Here is a 19,739-nt window from a genome sequence, read left to right on the forward strand (position 1 = left end):
ACATATCCATGTCACTCACTGGTGATGTGACGTAGAACTTGTATTAGATCCTTCAAGTCATTAAGCCAGTATTTTTAGCTAACGATGACATTTGAGTAGAGGGCCCTTTGGGAGACATGGGTGACAATACAGGCCTCTCTGGGGATTTTGTGTGGCTTGTGATTTCAGATTTATGTGAATGCCCAAGTCGTCCAGGAAAAATTGTGTGTGCCTGGATTAGCCGGCGCTGAACTGGCCTTTCTGCTTTGTCAAGGCTGCCCTTCTAGCATGTTGATGGGACAGAATCAGCTCAGCGTGGGGCCAGTTTTGCTTATTAGCTCACATTCCTCAGGGAGATACTTTCCATTTAGCTGGAAATGAACTAGAATGCTAAAACTGGAACTTCTATGGTGATGTGAGGTGAGCTCCTCAGTTTTAAAGAAACAGCCAAAAATGGTGGAAAATCAATGTGGCCAAGAATGATAGATTTATACAGAACCTGGAAAATGGAATTTTATTTGGCTGTTTCCTCTGTTCAGTGCTTGTCAGGCAGTTGATTTTTTAAAATGAAATTTTAAAAGTTTTTAAAATTGGTTTATTTGAAAGGCAGGGTTATAGGGACGGACACACACACACAGAAAGAGAGAGAAAGAAAGAGAAAGAGAGAGAGAGAGAGAGAGAGAGAGATGTTGATTCTAACTTTTGCTTTAGCCTTCAAGTGCCTGCAACAGCTAGTTCCGGGCTAGAATTAAGCCAGGAGCCAGAAACTCCACGTGGTTCTCCCATGTAGGTACAGAAGCCCCAAGAATTTGGGTCATCTTTACTATCCTCCCAGGTGCATTAACAGGAAGCTGAAATTGATGCTTTGATATGGGATGTTGGCACTGCAAGCATTGGCTTAGCCAGCTGCACTAGAACACTACACCCAACCCCTCCCCCCACTGCCCTCCCAATCCCTCACTTCTTGTTCATTGGTGAGACAGATAACCTGCAAAGTGTTTTATGAGGTAGGGAGAGTGAAAAGGACACAAAAGAACTGAAAGACAAGTACAGCCAGGCCTCAGTGGGACTCTATCTGCCCAGAGGCTTTACAAATTCTTGCCCACAGGGCGCAATAGCCTAGTGGCGAAATTCTTACTTTGCATGCCCAGGATCCCATATGGGCACTGGTTTGTGTCCTGGCTGCTCCACTTCTCATCCAGCTCCCTGTGTGTGGCCTGGGGAAGCAGTAGAGGATAGTCTAAAGCCTTGAGACCTTGCACTCTCTGTATATCTGCCTTTCCAATAAAAATAAATTAATCTTAAAAAAAAAAAAAAAGAATTCTTGCTAGGGGCCTGAGCTACTCTTCAATCCTGCCTTAATTCAGTTAAAGAAAAACAAAACAAAACAAAAACTGTGGAGACAGTCCTTACAACCTAGACAGGAAAGAATTGTATAAATGAGTGAAGGGGATTCATCTACATTAGAATAAATCCATCACTGATGTATTATGGGCTCTCTCTGCTTGGCAAGAAATCTTAGTCAATCCTCAGAACAACTGACTGAGGTAGGCACTATCATCAATGCAGCAGGCATGTCATCAGTGTCCAGAGTTTGCCCTAGGACACTGAGCTGTCTGGGATGCGAAGCCATTGGCCCGGCTGCTTCTACGTCATTCTCACTCTCTCCTTCTAATCCCAACATGGTTTTGGTTTTATGACCGGCTATGGAGAAGAGGGTTCCACAAGGATCCACATGAATGAGCAGATTACAGCTATGGGAAACCTGACTTCCATTCTCTTGGGAGCTGTTTAAAATTCACCTGGAAGTTGTCCAACCCTGGAGTGGGGAAGCTTGATTATTCATTGCATGGATGGTTGAGGGCTGCTCCTGCAAGCAGATCTGGCTGGAGAAAGTCAAAATGGGTAAGACAGTCAGGAGTGCCAAGGGCATATCAGTCCTCGACACTCATGCCAGGGCCTATCAACAACCAGCTGAACCTCTGTGCCTCACCTTGGGGCTTGCAAATGACAAAGCATAAAGAAAGGCAAAATGTGCACAAAACGATTTCAATGTGTGTTAATCAGGCCATTCTAACACTCTGGCCTGCAGCTTTGGTGGGATAGGATATGCTAGAACCCAGGGATCCTGTGGTTTTCATAGCAGTCTTGGGTAGATTGAAAATTTGAGCTGTGATTCATTCTTTGTGGGAGCCTCTTGTGAGTTTTAAAGGGGGAATACCTTGCAGAGCTGACCTTCATGGGGGTATGAGTACTCTGAGCCTTACACACTCATGCTGGATTGGTGGGCCAACCTGGGAAGTTCGGGCAAGGCAGCTCTCTTCAGCTGGATCAGTCTCTGAAGGGGGTAATATGAAGCAGAAGCTATTGTGTACTAAAACATACTAATTTAAACCCCTTTCTTATTTCCCCCCAGCTTCTTTTTATGGTGAAAGCTATATGTGGAGCTCAACATCCCAGAAAGTTCCTCTGAATTATCGTTGCAGTTAAAATTTCAAACCAGCAAACCACATGGACTGCTTTTCCTTGCAGTTGGGAAAAGTGACTATTGGGTGTTTAAGAGGCTTGGAAGTCAACTCAGAAAAGACAGCATTAAGGGATGCTTTTGTTTCCAAAGATATTTTGGCTGGGTGTAAAAATAGCATAGAGCCTTTTATAACAACAAAGAAAAACTGCCACAATCAGGAGTTTCCCTTTCCACTGTCATCCCCGTGACCATCAAATCTTTCCTTCAAGATGAAAGAAGCCATTTCTTGGTTTTGAATAACTTGGAGGTCCAGGAAGGCAGGCAAGCCTTAATGGAACAAAAACATATCAAGTTGAAAGGGGAGTTTAAGGATTTGGGTGTCCTTCATTCACAAATACTCTTTAAGATGGAGGAAATGCCTATTCAAGTGTTCCTTCAATTAGATGTTTCACCTGAACAGAAAATTCAGCAGGTTTTTACTATGTTAGATTTGCAGCAAGGAAAATTAGGTATGTCCATGATGGCTCAGAAGAATCTACCAATTATTTCATATTTTCAGTCTCCTCTTAAAGCAAGAAGGAAATGCCATTATATCTCCAAGATCATGCTTCACATGTGTTTCATATTACTGTCATTCCAGTAAATGATCCCCCATACCTTAAGCTCCTGGAAGGCAACTTGCTTCTCCTGTTTGGAAATTGTAAGAAAAGAATGACCCCTCGTATAATACAGGTGTCAGACCCTGACACAGACTCTTTGAATCTTAGTTTTTCGGTTCTTGGCAACTTGAATTCAGATTTTGGGTTTTTAGAAAATGCCAGGGATTGTGGGAAAGCCATTAATGGCTTTACACAGAAGGATTTAAGAGGTGGCAACATTTTCTGTGTGTACAGAGTTCATCGGAACTCTCGGGTTGTTTTGAGAGCTGGTTAGCAATACAGTCGTGTTGCGGGTGATGGCTGTGCCTTGGGACTTTGAAATGGTCAACAAAACTGTAGTTGTTGTCCAATAGGGTGGCACTGTCTTGATTACCCAGAACAACTTGTCTGTGACAGTTAATGGTCAACCGCCTGAGATGCAGACCCGCTATGAGATTACCCACCTCAGTTTGGCCAGATTCAGAGGCAGGGGTCAAGTGGGGAATGAAAACATGTTCGTACCTTTTCTCAGCATGCCATTGATCAGAATCGGGTCCGGTAATATAACACAGCCAAAGAACTGCAGCTTGAAAACAAAGAGCTGGTGTTTCCTGTCACCATTCAGTGGCTGAAGTTTGTGCTTCTGAAAAATATTCCTCTAGAGGTCAGTCAAACAAATAAGCAAGTGTTGAATTCTGGTCATTTGCAGACTGCCACAGAGGGTGTGGAAGTAGCAGAGGGGGAACTACATTTTAAATTACTAACCCCACCTACAAAAGGGAAATTGCTACTTGGCAATAAAGCTCTAAAAACAAACCCGCTCTTCAGCCAAAGAAATAATACAGACTCTAAGCTAAGTTATCAACCTTGGGAGATGCCAAAGGAAAACTCACAAGACATATTTAGGTTTTTGATGGTTGTAAAACACATAGAATCAACAGATTATACTTTCAGGATAAACTTTAAAGCAGATATGGTGGACATCATTGTAACCAACAGAGGATTACGTGTAAAAGAAGGAGAAGAGAAAGTCATTACAAAATTGGAATTATTTGTTCAAACTTCTGACCATCAGATCTTTTAATATAAAGTCACCAAGAGTCCTCAACATGGGAAGTTGAAGCAAATTAGCTTTTCAGATTTTCTGTGAGTGAGCGACAACATCACTGAGTTCACTGATCAAGACATCATGGATGAATGGCTGATGTATGTTCACGATGACGCTGAGACACAGAGGGATGAATTCTTCATTGTAGCATCCAGTAAAGGTCCAGACCAAGAGAAAGCGGTCTGGGATCTTGACTCAGAGTCTTTGTCTACAGAAATCCAAGTCACCATTTCTGTTGAGTTAAAGAATGATGAGAAGCCAGTGCGTGTTGTGGATAAAGTTTTCCATGTTGTGCAGAATGGCCAGTGCTTCTTGACCCTGGCAGATCTCTGTCACCATGACCCTGACTTAAATTTTGATGATGATCAGCTGCTCTACACCCGACAGGGCATCCCAAATGGGGACTTGGTGCGAGCCAGTGACCCCTCTCAGATACTCTATCAGTTCAGGCAAGAGGACCTGAGGGAAGGACACATGCTCTTCAGACATCAGGGGCCAGACTCAGCCCGCTTCATGCTCTTTGTGACAAATGGTGTCCATCATATCTCGTCCCTTCTCGAGGTCAGTGCAACAAAGCCTTATGTCATGATTGCCAACAACACAGGGCTGTGTGTGCAGAGAGGACACGAGGGTAGGATCACAGCAGCCAACCTGAGTGTTATCACCAACCAGGATGTCAGAACGGATCTCAAGATTGAATTTCACCTTGTGTGGCCTCCAAAGCATGGCAGAGTCCTGGTCAACAACTCTGTGTCCCATTCATTTTCCCAGCATGACTTGAAACAAAGCTATGTGGTGTATAGGCATGACAGCAGTGGTGATTCAGATGTATTCAATCTGAAAGTGCAAGTTGAAGATGCACATTTAGAAGTGGGAGTCCATGTTCAAGTGTGGTGTCACACCCAGAATCTGCACAGCAAGACCCTTGTAGTTGAGGAAGGAAAACCAGTGAAGTTGAGCAGAAGACGACTCCAGGTGGGTATTTGTCCTGAGTGCTACGTGCTCTGTCTCCCAGAACTGTCAGGTGCTGATAAGCTAGGGGTGTCCTTTTTTGAAAACTATTGAGAGAATATCGTTACACTGTTGATGGCAAGAGTTACTTCAAATATATGTGTTTATTTTTATATATTTATATAAAAGCATGATCTTCTCGATGGCATTTATACGTTATATATAAAATATACATACAAATAGGTTCTCAATAGCTTTTCTATATTATAAAATTAGTATTTTATAATATGTAATATTATATGTTTTATAATTATAATATACATATGTAGATGCCATCGGGAAGATAATGATTTTGACACCACCAGTTTTCTTACAGTTGTGAATGGAATTTAAGCAAATGCTCGATCTTACATAAAGCCGTTTGTGGCTGTACGTTGTTGTGCCTATGTTGTGGTAGGAAATGGGAATGAGAAAGAGAGGTATATGCAAGGTGTCTTCAGAATGTTTATGGAAAAATATATGTTATCTTTTAATTCTGTCCTCTATGAATTTTTTGAAACAACCTCTTATGGTAAATTAAGAGGTCATTACTTGTATTTAATACTCATAACAACAATGCCTGTATTTCATTTGAGTTTACATTCATAACGTAATGAGGCAGGGTATAAATATTCAGAATAATTTAACAAACCAAAAAAGTGATTTCTGAAACAGCAAAGGGTATGGTGCTATACAGTTTACTTCCCGAGTTCTGATTATGGTTTTGCTTGAACTTGATGGATAGAATGAATAGAATGCCAGAGATGAGCCTGAGCTGCCTGGTTTCCCAGGGTTCCTGCCGACAGTCACCGCCCTGCAATTAGAACTAGCAGAGGTAATTCTCTACGATATTGTGTGTGTAACCTCTCATTTTTGAGAACTGGCCACAAATGCAGACCGTTCCGAATCCGCTATCAGGACCTCAAAGAATTTTACTTGTTTACTAAATGCAACCAGTAAAATCTACTGGAAAGGAATTCACCAGAGAGTGTTTACTAAATAGTGAGTTCTGATTGGAGGAATATGGAGCCCACCAGCTTTTTTCAGTTGCTTCAAGAGCTTAGAGTTTATAATTTAGTTTTCACCACCAGGGGGCGTGTATGGTTCAGTGACTATGAAGTGGAATCCATAAAGTAAGTATGTATGGAAAATGCTGAGCTAGTTGAAATTGAAGAGGAAAAAACCCTTCTCTGAGAATTCGCCTTTTTAATAATCCTAATGCTGCTTCTTCTACTATCTTTTCTTTTCCTTTTACCATTTAATTTCTTTCACTTCTATTTTCTGAGTGTTGGATATTTTGCTGCTCTGAATTATGCCTGGTTCATGCCTTAGAAGTTACTCCAATGTTGTTGACTATTATTTTTCTCTGTGTTGACAATCCTGGAATGGACACCAGAAGAGACTACAACCTTAACTGCCCATCAGTCCCTAAGTCACTTGTGAACATTACTAGGAAACAACTAGGTTCGTCTACAGTAATGGCTCTTACATTTATGAATATGTTTCTCTTTTTGTGTCTCTGTGTTATGTGCATGGACTGAAGGCTGGAAATGGAGACAGCTTTCCTTCAGAAGCAGTGTTCATCGTGAGAACCCCACCGGTGCATGGCTTGCTTCCTCCATAGGTTCATCCCTGAGGCAGGCAGTTCCTGTGCAGAAGAGAGGTCCCCTTCGGTTTCCACACAGCAGGATATCGATGCTGGCCACATCCTTTATGTACAGTCAGTGCCTGGCCAACAACGACATTGCTTTTCCCTGGATGTGACAGCTGCTTCCCAAGCTGTGAGTGCGGTGGAATTCCTGGTGGATATTGTCCCAAAGTGGCTTCCCCTGGAGGTGCAGAACTTCACCGTTTGGGAAGGCAGTTCCAAAGCACTTCTGCAAGATGACCTCAACATTCTGAACAAATATTTTGAGGGACTTGACTGTAAATTTGTTCTACTGGAACCACCAAAACATGGTTATTTTGAAAATTCTAAATTACGAAGAGTAAAGCTAAGGAAATTTACCAAGAAGCAGGTAATCATGTTCAATGAATGTAGCGGGGGGTATTTTAGATAAGAGAAAGAAAAGCTAGCTCCTTAGGATTTAGGCTTAAGGGTTTGGGGAAGTGGTGGACCTGGAAAGTGTGTAGTTGAATGATTTGTCAGATGCTTTATGCTATAGTACCCATACAGAGAGCTTGGCCAACTAGTGCTTGGGCGTCTTCGGTGGTGGGGAACCTGACTTTTTTAGAGACGAGCACTTGTGGTGTAAGAGCACTGATGGTTAGAACACTGACAGTTAGAAATCTTTCTTAGACTGAGCTGGCATCTGCCACTTAGAAACTTCTCCTAGATCTGGCTGTGCTAACCCACAGAACAAATCATACCTTTCATTTAAAAATAAAATATATTTAAACATTCCATTAAAATATTACCTTTAAAAATTTGGAAGGAAAGGCTATGGAAGATCCTGGGTTCTTAATCTTCTTCAGATTAAATTTCCCTAGTCCATCTGTTTAAAGGCCGTGGGTTTCCGCCAATATTTTGGCTACTAACTTCTGGATGAGTGCTGTATCATCAGTACCCCTCTTAGCCTAGCGCCCAGATCCTTAACCCACTTTATGTTCATTTTATTTATTAAATTTTTTTTTCATTTGTTTCCTTGTTCAACTTAAAGATACCAGCAAACTTTGTGCCATTTCCTGCGCTAAGCATGGGGATTTTAGCAGCCAAGAATGTCTAGTTCCTATAGCCAGGGAGCTGAGCACCTGCCAGATTGGGTGTCCAGTTGGCACAATGTTAACTCTGAAATGCTGGCAGATTGCTTTGCCCTGAGTTAGGATGCTATGCTCATCAGACTGCTTTCTTTTGAATAAAAGAACACTCTTTTTTTTTTTTTTTGAAAAGTAGCATACAGATTCTAATGCCTTCTTTCATAAGCCCTATGAGTACACACGCCTCAGGCTGGAAACCATTAAGCACCACTGGTCATCTTTACAGTGTCTTTGCCTAGTTAGTTAAGGACACACACGCAGCCTGCATCATTTCACACACACACACACACACACACACACACACACACACACACACATTTACAGAGAGAAAGAGATACAGAAAGAAAGATCCTCCATCCACTTGTTCACTCCCCAAGTGACCACAGTGCTGGAGCTGAGCTGATCTGAAGCCAGGAGCCAGAAGCTTCTTCTAGGTCTTTCACGCGAGAGCAGAGACCCAAGGCTTTGGACCATCCTCCACTGCTTTCCCAGGCCACAAGCAGGGAGCTGGATGGGGAGAGGAGCAGGCGGGACATGAACCATTGCGCATATGGGATCCCAGTGGATACCAAGGTGTGGATTTAGCTACTAGGTTATTGCACTGGGCCTGCCTCATTTTGTTTCTCAGAATTTCAGTGCATCCACTGATTTGAACCAACTTATTAAAAATAAGTATTATAAAAATAGTCTTGGAGTTCCTGGATGGAGTTAACATGGTAAGTTGACTTTTCTTACCCTCAAGAAATACTGTGGAGGGAGCAGGATCACCAGCTTTAATATAAGACACAATCCTGTTTCTCAGATGGCATCTCCACAGTGGTGTCCTGGATGGACACGGATGTATGTGATTGTGATTAAAGAGCAGAGGGCAGCCTTCCTAGGGTGAGTAATATTTAAGCCAGACTTTGAGGGGAGAGAAAGAACAGAGAGATGCCAGGAGGAAAAAACAGAAAAAAGCATTGCCAACAAGGGCAACAGCATGGCTAAGGGCGTAGGAGCTTGGAGCTATGCTGTGGAGGCATCCTCACTGTATCCTCAGAGAGGTATCCTGGCTGACCTGTCATGAGGCTGGACATAACCCGAGGACATTAGGGAATGGAGGAGAAACAGAATGCTTGAGATTAGGAATGTCCTTCAGGCATCAACACGTCTCAAACCTGGCCGTAGGAAATGCAATCCTTTAGTGACCCCATGTGGGCAATCTCTCAACCAAGGCTTTTTATGCAAAGGTTGATCAGACTACCCAAAGTAATCACCTACTTTGGTATAAGTTGGGTAGGTTTACACTTGCACGCTGGGTGAGAGCTTCAGTACTAAATTGTGTTCCTGTGTCCTCAACATTTCACTTTGGTCTTAGTCAATTTGGTTATTGTAAGAGCTGTATATGGCTGATTGAAATCTGTGTTCTGAGATATCCTTGTGCCCTGTGGCATCCATAGGATAGACGTAGCCAGCTCATGGCAGGGTAAGTATGACATCCATATGATAGAGTTAGTCAGATATGATAGATTTAGCCAAGAGTCAACGGCATTGTTCCATATCCCCCAGATGACGACCCCCCAGAGCCTCCTTCTCTGTGACTCCTGAGGTCTCCAGGTTTGGGTACATTGCCATTTTCACTGATAGTAACACTGAGCCCTAGAATTTAAAGGCCGTAGTCTTGAGCGACTTGGAGAAGCAAATCCCTGGTCACACTTACTCTTCATCCCTTTAGCAATAGTTTTGGAGAATGTGTAATGTGTGACGAATGCCCGTCTTGGCAGAGGAAATAAGAGAGTGAACTAAACCAGAAATCATCTCTTCGCTTTGGAGCTTTTGTGGTGGTGGTGTGTGAGAAGGGCAGCAAGTAACAGAAATGTGCGAAATAAGTGGCATGTTGAAGGAAGAATAGTGCTATGGAGAAAAATAAAAAGATGCAGGAAGTGTTAGGGCTTGTGTGTGTGTTCATGGGAGTTGTGTAATAGAGAGGTCGGAAAGGCTCCCAGGAAGGTGAGCAGACACCTGTCGGAGGTGATGGATGAATGATGGATGGAGTCCAGATGGGAAAGAGCATCCAGCAGGGGAAGGGGCAAGACAGCAGCTCCACCTGGGGAGCACGCCTGGTGTGTCGGAGCAGCAGCACATTGGACTGTGGGGAGGTGCTCCCACGTGGCTGGGAGAGGAGCAGAGGAAGTTAAGTCAGGTAAGGGAGGACTTCTTCACCTTTGTCACAGGGAAAGGAGTTAAGATAGGGAGCAGTGGGGAATTAGAGGGAGTGATTAGAGTAGGGCAACAGCAAATGCCCCCAAACACTATTGGAGACAGTGACCAAATGCTTTCTAACCTAGCAAGCTTTTCTCAAAGTTTGTTGGATTCTTGCGTGTTAGCTAAGCAGATCTTTTTGTAGTTTTAGAAGTGTAGGAATAGGCAGACCCTCCCCGTACTCTGTCTGGTCCTTCAGATGCACGCCGTTAAGGGTCAGTGATTTGGGAAAGTACCACTCCAGTGAGGAAAAATGTATTTCTTTAGGAAGAATTCTCCAGAGGCAACTGTTGCTGAACGTCTCAGTCCCAAACTATGCAGTTAGAACTGTCTCTGTACTCCGATCAACACCATCTTCCCTATTTCCAAACAGCTTAATGTAGCATGTTCCAAGAACACGTGTCCAGGCCTATGGCCAGGACTCCTTCTGTCCTTGGAACTCCGAAAGAATCTGTTAGAACACCTGTGTGGAGTGGCCACAGCTCTCCCCTGAGACCCCTCCTGAACTTTTCAACTCTGGTCAGAAACACCTCTGAGAGATCAAAAGGCTTTGCTCAGAGGAAGTGCGCCACAGGAATGGGCGAAGTTGAACTGTTAGAATGTTTGGCTGTATTTTATGAAAACAAACACAACCCCAGAGACTTTTTTTTTTTAGAAGTTCAGCGACTGCTTTTAGGGTTTGCAAGTTCTCTGCCATTGTACATTTGGGTCATTACTGAAGCTGAGTTCCCTGCCAATTTTTGTAAACTTCCCTGATCTCTGATTTGGTTCCCAATGTCATTAGGATTCCTGTCAGAATCTGAAAGATGTGAGAGATATTCTGATCAAATTTGTGGTTAGGACAGGTCCAAAGGGAATCCCTAACTTATTGAACAATTGCTTTAGAATTAAAATGAAAAAGATAAACTGTAACTGGGATAGAAAATAAACATTCGCATACGGATTCTTACAGGGAAAGGGATCTGCTAGGAAACAGAAATTTGATTCCACCATATTTCATGATTGTCTTTCCATAGGAGATCTGTGTTAGCTATGGATAACATCCCTTAAGAGTTCCAAAAAGAAAAAAAAATCTATTGTATTCTGAAGGGGAGAAAAGAGACATCTGCTAGAATTTAATAGTTGCCCGTGTGTGTGTGTGTGTCTTAAAAGAGGAGAAGTTCAAATCTTACATAGAAATTTCAGTCTAAATTGGTTGAATTGCCCAAAAAGGAAATCCAACCATTGGGTAGAAATTTTAGAGTCTGACAGTTTGAAATGCCCAACATAAGCAACCAGCCACGTGAAAACTTGAAAACTCTAAGTGAACAAATGGAGTCTGAATTTTATTGGATATTATTTCAATGGAAGAGTCTGAATTATGTCATTTCACAGACATTTGGTTTTAGAAATAGTATTTGAACAATTGAGGTTTCTGCTGCCACCACAAAGGTGATTTCATGCAGGGAAATTCCTGGCTCGGAGGGTACCCTCTCTGCCATGCAGCTTTCATGCCTGTTGGTGCCTAAAGATGTCATGGTGTAGATTTTACAAATTTTGACTTACGTATTCGTGTGTTGTGTGTGTGTGTGTGTGTGTGTGTTTCTGAGGACTTGAGAGTGAATCTACTAGGCTGGCTTGGAGAAGAACTGTAATAATCCCTAGGAAGTGCTCGAGGGATGTAATACTTTATGCCAGCCAGGCACTGTCCTAAGGGCTCCAGGCCGCTAAGCTATATGCTGCCACTTTCTCATTGGGGAAATGAAGGAGTTGTATGACAGCCAAGTGACAGACTCAGGGTAGAATGGTGGCTGGAAGCCTGATGTCTTCTCACAGCTCCAGTAGTGCTTGACACCAGAAAAATAGGAAATGGTTGTTGAAGGGATGAGTAACATATGCTGGGCCCAGTGTGATAGCCTAGTGGCTAAATCTTTACCTTGAATGCACCGCGATCCCATATGGGTGCCAGCTTACCTTGAATGCACTGGGATCCCATATGGGTGCCAGCTTATATTGCAGTTGCTCCACTTACCATCTAGCTCCCTGTTTGTGGCCTGGGAAAGCAGTGGAGAATGGCCCAAAGCCAGCACCCCCAAGGGAAATCTAGAATAAGCTCCTGTCTCCTGGCTTCAGATCAGCTCAGCTCTGACCATTGCAGCTACTTGGGGAGTGACCCAGTGGATGGAGGATCTTTCTTTCTGTATCTCCTCTATGTAAATCTGCCTTTCCAATTAAAAAATTGCCTCCCCCAATCTCTGAGGTTCATTATAATCATGACTAATAAATAAGGAATCTAAGAAATAGTTTCTGATTGACTCCTTGGCTGAATTTAATGGTTAACTACCTCATACCAGTTTTTCCTGAGCATTGGCAATGTTGTCTCATAAACAATTAGTGTTCATCAACTGATTTAAAATCCACTTTATGTATTGCATTTTTTTGTGGTCTGTAGGCTTACATATATATGCCTACAAGTAGGTGTGCATACAAACATGATTTTTTGTATGTAATATCAAAATTTAAAACAGGATCAAATTATATCCTGAATCTTGTATTGTAGAAGAGGGAATTAAAGCCTTAGATGAGGGCCTAAGCTACTGTAACTGGTAGACCATGGGGCCTCTTCATGTCTGTTTTGACTATTTTTCAACCCAGATTTTGTCCTCAAGTTTTGTGTGTGTCGGGGGGAGGGGGAGAGGTAGGAGGAGGAATTTGACAGCAAACCATTTTAACGAACAAAATGATGGTTAAAGCTAACATTTTGGTGTTTTTCTAACCCAGAAGTTTCTTTTTCTTTCTTTCTTTCTTTCTTTCCTTCTTTCTTCCTTCCTTCCTCCCTTCCTTCCTTCCTTCCTTCCTTCCTTCCTTCCTTCCTTTCTTTCTTTCTTTCTTTCTTTCTTTCTTTCTTTCTTTCTTTCTTTCTTTCTTTCTTTCTTTCTCTTTCTTCACGTATCTACATTTTCTTGAAAGGCAGAGAGAGAGACAGAGAGCTCTTCCATCCTGTGATTCATCTCCCAAATGCCCACAACAACCAGGGTTAGACTAGACCAAAGCCAGTAGCCCAGAATTCAACCTGAGTGTTTCACATGGGTGGCATGGACCCAAGTATTTGAGTTATTATCTGCTGCCTCCCTAGGGGTGCATTAGTAGGAAGCCAGATCAGAGGTGGGGTAGCTGGGACTCAAACCAAGTACTCTGAAATGGAACGTAGTTATTAAAAATAGCTTTTTAATGGCTATTCCAAAAGCCTTCCCCCACTCAATAGATCTTGAAGGGTATTTTTTATGTCTCCTTTTAAATATCTTTTTAATTGAAGGATTTTTTTTTTAATCGGATGGTAGAGCCACAGAGAAAGGGAAAGTCGCAGAGAGATACTCCATCTGTTGGTTCACTCTCTAGTGACAGTAATAGTAAAAGTTGGGCTGATCCAAAGCCAGGAGCTTCCTCCAGGACTGCACCTAAGTATAGGGGCCCAAGCCCTTGGGGCATTCTCTGCTGTTTTCCAACGTGACTATCAGGGATCTAGATAGGAATTAAAGAAGCTGGGACATGAACTGGCACCCATACAGGATGCTGGCACTGCAGTGTTGAGGGTGATGGAACCTTTACGAGGTTGGGATGTTGGGAAGTCCTTGGGTCCCTGGCAGTGTGCCCTTAGCAGGTGATTATTGGGCCTGGTGGCTAAATTCTCACCCTGCACGTGCCAGGATCACATATGTGTGCTGGTTCATGTCCTGACTGCTCCACTTCCCATCCAGCTCCCTACCTCTGGCCTGGGAAAGCAGTCAAGGACCCTTGCATCTGTGTGGGAGATCCAGACTAAGCTCCAAGCTCCTGGCTTAAGGATGATTCAGCTCCAGCCATTGTGGCCACTTGGTAAGTGAACCAGTGGATGGAGGATCTTTGTCTCTATCTTCTTCTCTCTGTAAATCTGCTTTTCCAAATAAAACAAACAAATCTTCTTTTTTTAAAGGAGGCGATTCTTGAGCAAGCATTGTTATATGAAACCTTTGGCCCCATCCAGGCTCTCTCTGTCTTCCCACTTACCAAGTGATCTTTCTTCTGTGTATACTTTCAGTCCCCCAAACCATGAGTCTAACCAATTTCTCTATCCTTCACAAGTAGCTTGTCCTGAGTACTTTGTTATGTATGCAAAGTTAATGAATGGACCCAGAGCTGGTGTGTTCACCACCAGCTGCTCAGACTTGGACTCTTTGACCTGTGTTCCCTCCTGCAATGCCCCCTGCTCCCCACAGGTACTCCTGTTGGAGCAATGCCCTCTGAGCTCATTTTACAAAGTGACCTGTTGGCTAGTGAAGATTTTTCACTGTTGAGTCTTATTAAACACAGCTATAAAAGTTTAATACATTTTAAAAGATTTATTTATTTGAAAAGCCAACGGGAGAGAGAGAGATAGGTTGTCCATCTGTTGGCTCACTCTCCAAATGATCACAATGAACAGGTTGATCAAGGCTGAAGCTAGGAGCCAGGAGTTTCATCTGGGTTTCCCACATAGGTGCAAAGGCCCAAGCACTTGGATCATCTTCCACTGCTTTGCCAGGCACATTAGCAGGGAACTTGATTGGAAATGGAGCACCAGGACTTCGGCCAATGCCAATATAGATGCTCGTGCCACAAGTGGAGGCTTAGACCACTATGCATGGCATTGGGCCTTGGAGTAGTTCTCATGGGAGCCAGTCAAAGTTGGTTGTTTTAGCACGTGGGCTTATGAATGAGCCTCAAGAGAAGGTTTGGGCATTTTGCGATGTGCTGCAGAATTGCAGGCTGAGAAAGATCCAGGGAAGAGAATCAGGAGGTCAAAATGTATGAAGGTATGGGACAAGAACTGGAATTGACCAAGGAAAGCAGAAGGCAAGAGGAAGGCAGTCATGTTAGGACTCCTTAACGAAAGGAATCAAAGCCTCATTTGGGGTTTGGCTTTCAGTTCTGAGCTGCCCACAATGGCAAGAGGCGGCATCAAGTTAATAACCACTTTGCTATATTAAATGGATCTATCAGCTTAGGATGTCCAGAAAATATTGTAATGTGAAAAAGAAACAAAAAACATATCCTAGACTGTATCTCTCTGCTTTATCTCTCTTTTGAAGATTTGTTTATTTTTATGAAAGGCAGAGTAACAGAGAGAGAAAGAAGAAGGAGAGATGGGGAGATCTTCCATTTGTTGATTTACTTCCCAAGTGGCCACAATGGCTGGGTTTGGGACCAGCCTGAAGCCGGGAGCTAGGAGCTTCATTTGGGACTCTCACATGGATAGAAGGGGTCTAAGCACTTGGGATATTTTCTGCTGCTATCCCAGGCCGTTAGCAGAGAACTGGCTGGGAAATGGAGCAAGTAGTAATTGAACTGGCGCTCACATGAGATGTGCGTGCTGTGGATGGTGCATATAGTGTCAGCTGTCTGGCCTCTCTTAAATCTAAGGTTCTACAATCTCCTTCAGACACTGTGGCATTGCTTTGGTGGTCCGCCCTGACTGCCTTCTCCCAGCCTTGATGTAAGTGTTTTCCTTCAAGATAAAAGGCAAGAGTAGCTGGGGCAATAGCCATTTCCTGTCCCCCTACCTCAATCCCTACAGAGTCTGGATATAGGCCGGGAAGGGACAATGGTCCAGTTTTGATGGGTGGGTGTGTCACTTGATACTGGTTCTTTTTTGGCTTATTCATCTGTTTATCTGGTAATCACTTTGTCTACTTGAAGGCTTTGGGTTAAAATGAGGAAAGCAGAGTTTGAGACTTGCAGGCTTCCCCCATGACCTTCAGCAGAGTTAATCTGGGCTTCATGCTTCTTAACACCAAAACCATCAGGAGGGGAGTTGTTTTATTTGGCTGTCTATCAGTCCCTCCCTGTTCTAATGCCTCATGGTTTATGGCTTATGGAACTGGCTTTTTCCTCCCTGGTTGAAGCTGGACTTGAACAGAAAGGCCGTAGAGCTGTGTTTTGTCTTGGATAGATTTAGTCCAGTCTAGACGAGCTGAAATTTTTTTTAAAGAGTGAACTATTTGTGTTCTTTTGTTGGAGAAGCATGCGTAGTTTTGGCTTTCAAATCAGTCTGTCTAAACACTGAGGCTGAGTAGATACTGGTGTGACACATGCCAACTAATTATGTAAAGACATACAAATAATTTTGGTAGAACTTGGTATTTTGAAAGGGCAGGAATCCCAGAATCTCTTTCTTCTTTTTTAGGCAATGGTCACTATGCAATAGTCAAATGCGAAGCTTTTCATGCCAGGGTGTTTAGGCTCATTTGCTCAGCCTATTATTATTATTATTATTATTATTATTATTATTATTATTATTTTAACCTTTGCTCAAATGATGATCAGTATGACTGATGCCTCCAAGGATTTATTGATTTCCAGTCATATGGGACAGAATTACTTAGAGGATTAGCTTTGAGTGAGCATGTGTGTGAAGACGGCTCCTGTGGGAAGTCTACTGGACTATGGCTACCTTGCTTTCTAAATGTGATGTTCTCATTGACCACGCCCACAAGAAATAGTACTGTCCAGTCCTCTCCCATCTTTTTTTGTCTCCTTGATAGTAAAGAAATCAGAGAATCTTTTGTGTGCTTCCTCCCAGAAATGCAAGCTCCTCTCAGAAGGGGGGGCAGTTATTTCTCTTTTCCCTGGGTGGTCTTCTATGCCTGGCAGAGTGTCTAGCACATTATAGCACTTCATCAGTATCGAGTAGCTAAATGCCTCATGAGGATTAGGCTTGGAAGGGAGAGCTTTACAATGACCCAATAGGCAGAGCGATGACTTGCTGTGCTTTTCTGCAAAGGTCATCAGAGGATAGAGAATGATTAACATTAGAGACTGCTGATACTGCAGAGGAAGTGATGGTGGAAAGTTTCTCCATGGAAGGGTCATCTACAAGGAGTCTTATTATCAGGGGTTGCCACGACCTTCACAGTTTTCAAGGACTCCTAAGACTCAGCACAGCCATGGCTAAGATGTACTGTGGCAAAGAAGTGAAACGAAAGCAGCAAAGGAAAAAGGCTCATGGGATAAGGTCCAGAGGAAACGAGGTCAGGCTCTAAGAGTTCTTTCTCAATGAAGTCACATAGGACACCGTTAATTCCTCCAGCAACGAGTTGTGACAACACATGCAAAGTGATGTATGCCAGGGCAACTCATTAGGCAACGAGTGCTCTGGATTTTTCTTGGGGATTGGCAACACAGGCTCCCTCACTCTGGCAGGTGCAAAATCTCAGACTCCCATAAGGAAAGCAGATACCCAGTGTAAACCATCTTGTTTGTACCAATAGATTAGACACAGCAAACCTCCCTTATCATTTAGGCAGGTTCTAAGTATGTGTAAAAGCTGCCTCACAGTTATGTTCTTGCTGAGGGCCAGCCTTGTGAGCAGGCCTTTCTAAGACAGGCAGTCTTAAGCCAGCACTGTTAACTCTTTTCTGAATAAAGATTAGATTGAGGGGTGATGAGGTGACTCAGTGATTCATTCAAATAAATATTGAAGGAGTATTGCCAAGAACAAATAATCAACAGTGAAGTGAGTGAGGGTGATGTAGCTAGCGGCCTGAAAGCTCTGATTGGCTTCAGCAGATGAAAGGAGGAGAGTGATGGATATTGGGTTCCATGGTGAGAATTGATTTCTGGGCATAAGAACCTCCCAGCATCGGGTATTTTGTTCCATTGACTTTCCAATAATACTCCTAGGGAAGCAGCCAGCATTTGTTGAGCACCTGCTATGAGTCAGGCTCAGTTTTAAAGTACCCCATAAATGATTGCATGGTTTCTCATTTAATTCTCTTCCTTGAAATGAAAATTGTAATAAGCTTGGGGCATAGAAAAGTTAATTCACTAGAGCAAGATCAAGTAGACAATGAAAGAAAAATAGGATGTGAGCCCAGGTAGCCTGAGCCCATCATCCACATTGTTTCCCACAGTGGGAATGATCTGGAACTGTGTTTTAAAACTGCAGTTTGCAACCTGCTGGTCAAGACCAATGCTTTAAAGACAAATAGAATTTAAAAGGGAGTAAAAGAAAGTACTGTGAATAATAAGGTATGGTTCAAGTATAACTTTTGCTTCAGTTACAAATTTGTTGGATTTTCAACACATATAACATTGGTATACTGGGATTCTATGTAAAATGCATACCTTACTTTGGGCATTAATCAAAACACTGTGGGTCATTGTGCTAGACACATTTATGGGAACAAGCCACTTAGGTTTTCCATTGCTGCTCCTGTTTCAGAGAAGTTTATGCTGTCATAGGCTGAGTCAGTATCAGGAGTTTTTAAGTTGAAAGTTCTTTCCCGCAGGTCACAGGTGTGGACGTAAGTGCCTCCATTTTTATTCCAAGTTCTTGCCTGCCTCGGAGAGAAGGCCTTCAAAATCAAGCCACCAATGCAGTACACAGTGAGAGCAGCATTTATTTCAAAAAGAGTGAGTGTACATCCCTGGGAATGTAGAAAACCCCATATGGAGAGATACCTGTGGGTCTGAAAGTTGCATGTCGGGAGAGTGGGAAAAGCTTTAAGCAAGGACATAAGGGGCAGGTCCACAAGCTTCCAACATCTTTGGGAGGTAGCAGGTGGTGCCTTCACTGAACACGTAAATACAGTGGAGTTCAGTGTGTATGAGCTGTCTGGGAGTTCCATGGCGCCTCCATGTGGAACTTGACTTCCATGTGACCATCACAGTAACTCCTGCATGAGATACAAGTGCATCATGGGAAAACCAACATGCTGGATTGACAAGAAAAGGGTTGAGTTACAGTTCAGGGATACACAATAATTGCGGGACGTTTTCCAGCTCAACTCTTCCTACCTAATCTTCCTGCCTATTCCCCCACATCAGTATTATAGAGTTACAACACAGCCGCTCACAACCCCATGAAGGTCCTTTGGCAGCATGCATTGATCTAGGAGGGATCTCTGTGTTTTCAGCAGAGTCATGTGACTGTGACTGGTTTGGAAGCTCATCCTGCAGCTGCTCATCATCAGAGCCTTGCCTGCCCATGATCCTGCCCAATGGCATTGTTCCTTTCAGCAGGAAAGGGGACTGGGATAGAAAGATCAAGAACATTGCCCGAAGACCTGTATGATCCCTTTTATGCACTGTGTTTGTGGCACAGAATTGTGATGATGGAGGAAAAAAATAGCAAGTTACAAAAATGTAAATATTCCAGGAAAAGAGGAGGCAGATGAAGTCATGTAGTCAAAAATTTTTTTTTCCTATTATATACAGTATAATGTGAATGGAACTGCTTTAAGGATTTCAAAATAATGGAATCCTGTGCACTGTAAGTTTATGATTCAATCTTGATGTCTATTATTAGTCTCATCCTCATTTGGACTTAATGAAAAAGGGCCAAAAAGGCAAAAATTGGTCTTGTTAATTCTGAAGGTTGTGTAGGTTGTTTATGATAAATCAGCTCTGCTGGTACTTTCTGCCCCTTTTTTATTATTAGATTGTAATGTCTTTATCTTTTCTACTGTAATAACAGTGACAAGTGGACAAACTTTCTGAAAAACTGTATATTAGTTATATCCCAGGGTGTTCTCATAGATTGATTACCTTTAGTATTTTTGAA

The 19,739-nt window shown here is 42.8% G+C and overlaps 1 pseudogene; it reads left to right on the top strand.

Annotated features, from left to right (window-relative positions):
• The first annotated feature begins 2,490 nt into the window (after positions 1–2,490).
• LOC118758212 (chondroitin sulfate proteoglycan 4-like) overlaps positions 2,491–19,739 on the top strand; it is a 40,624-nt pseudogene continuing 23,375 nt past the window's right edge.

The sequence above is a fragment of the Ochotona princeps genome, chromosome 23, assembly GCF_030435755.1.
Source record: "Ochotona princeps isolate mOchPri1 chromosome 23, mOchPri1.hap1, whole genome shotgun sequence".
Lineage (NCBI taxonomy): Eukaryota > Metazoa > Chordata > Mammalia > Lagomorpha > Ochotonidae > Ochotona > Ochotona princeps.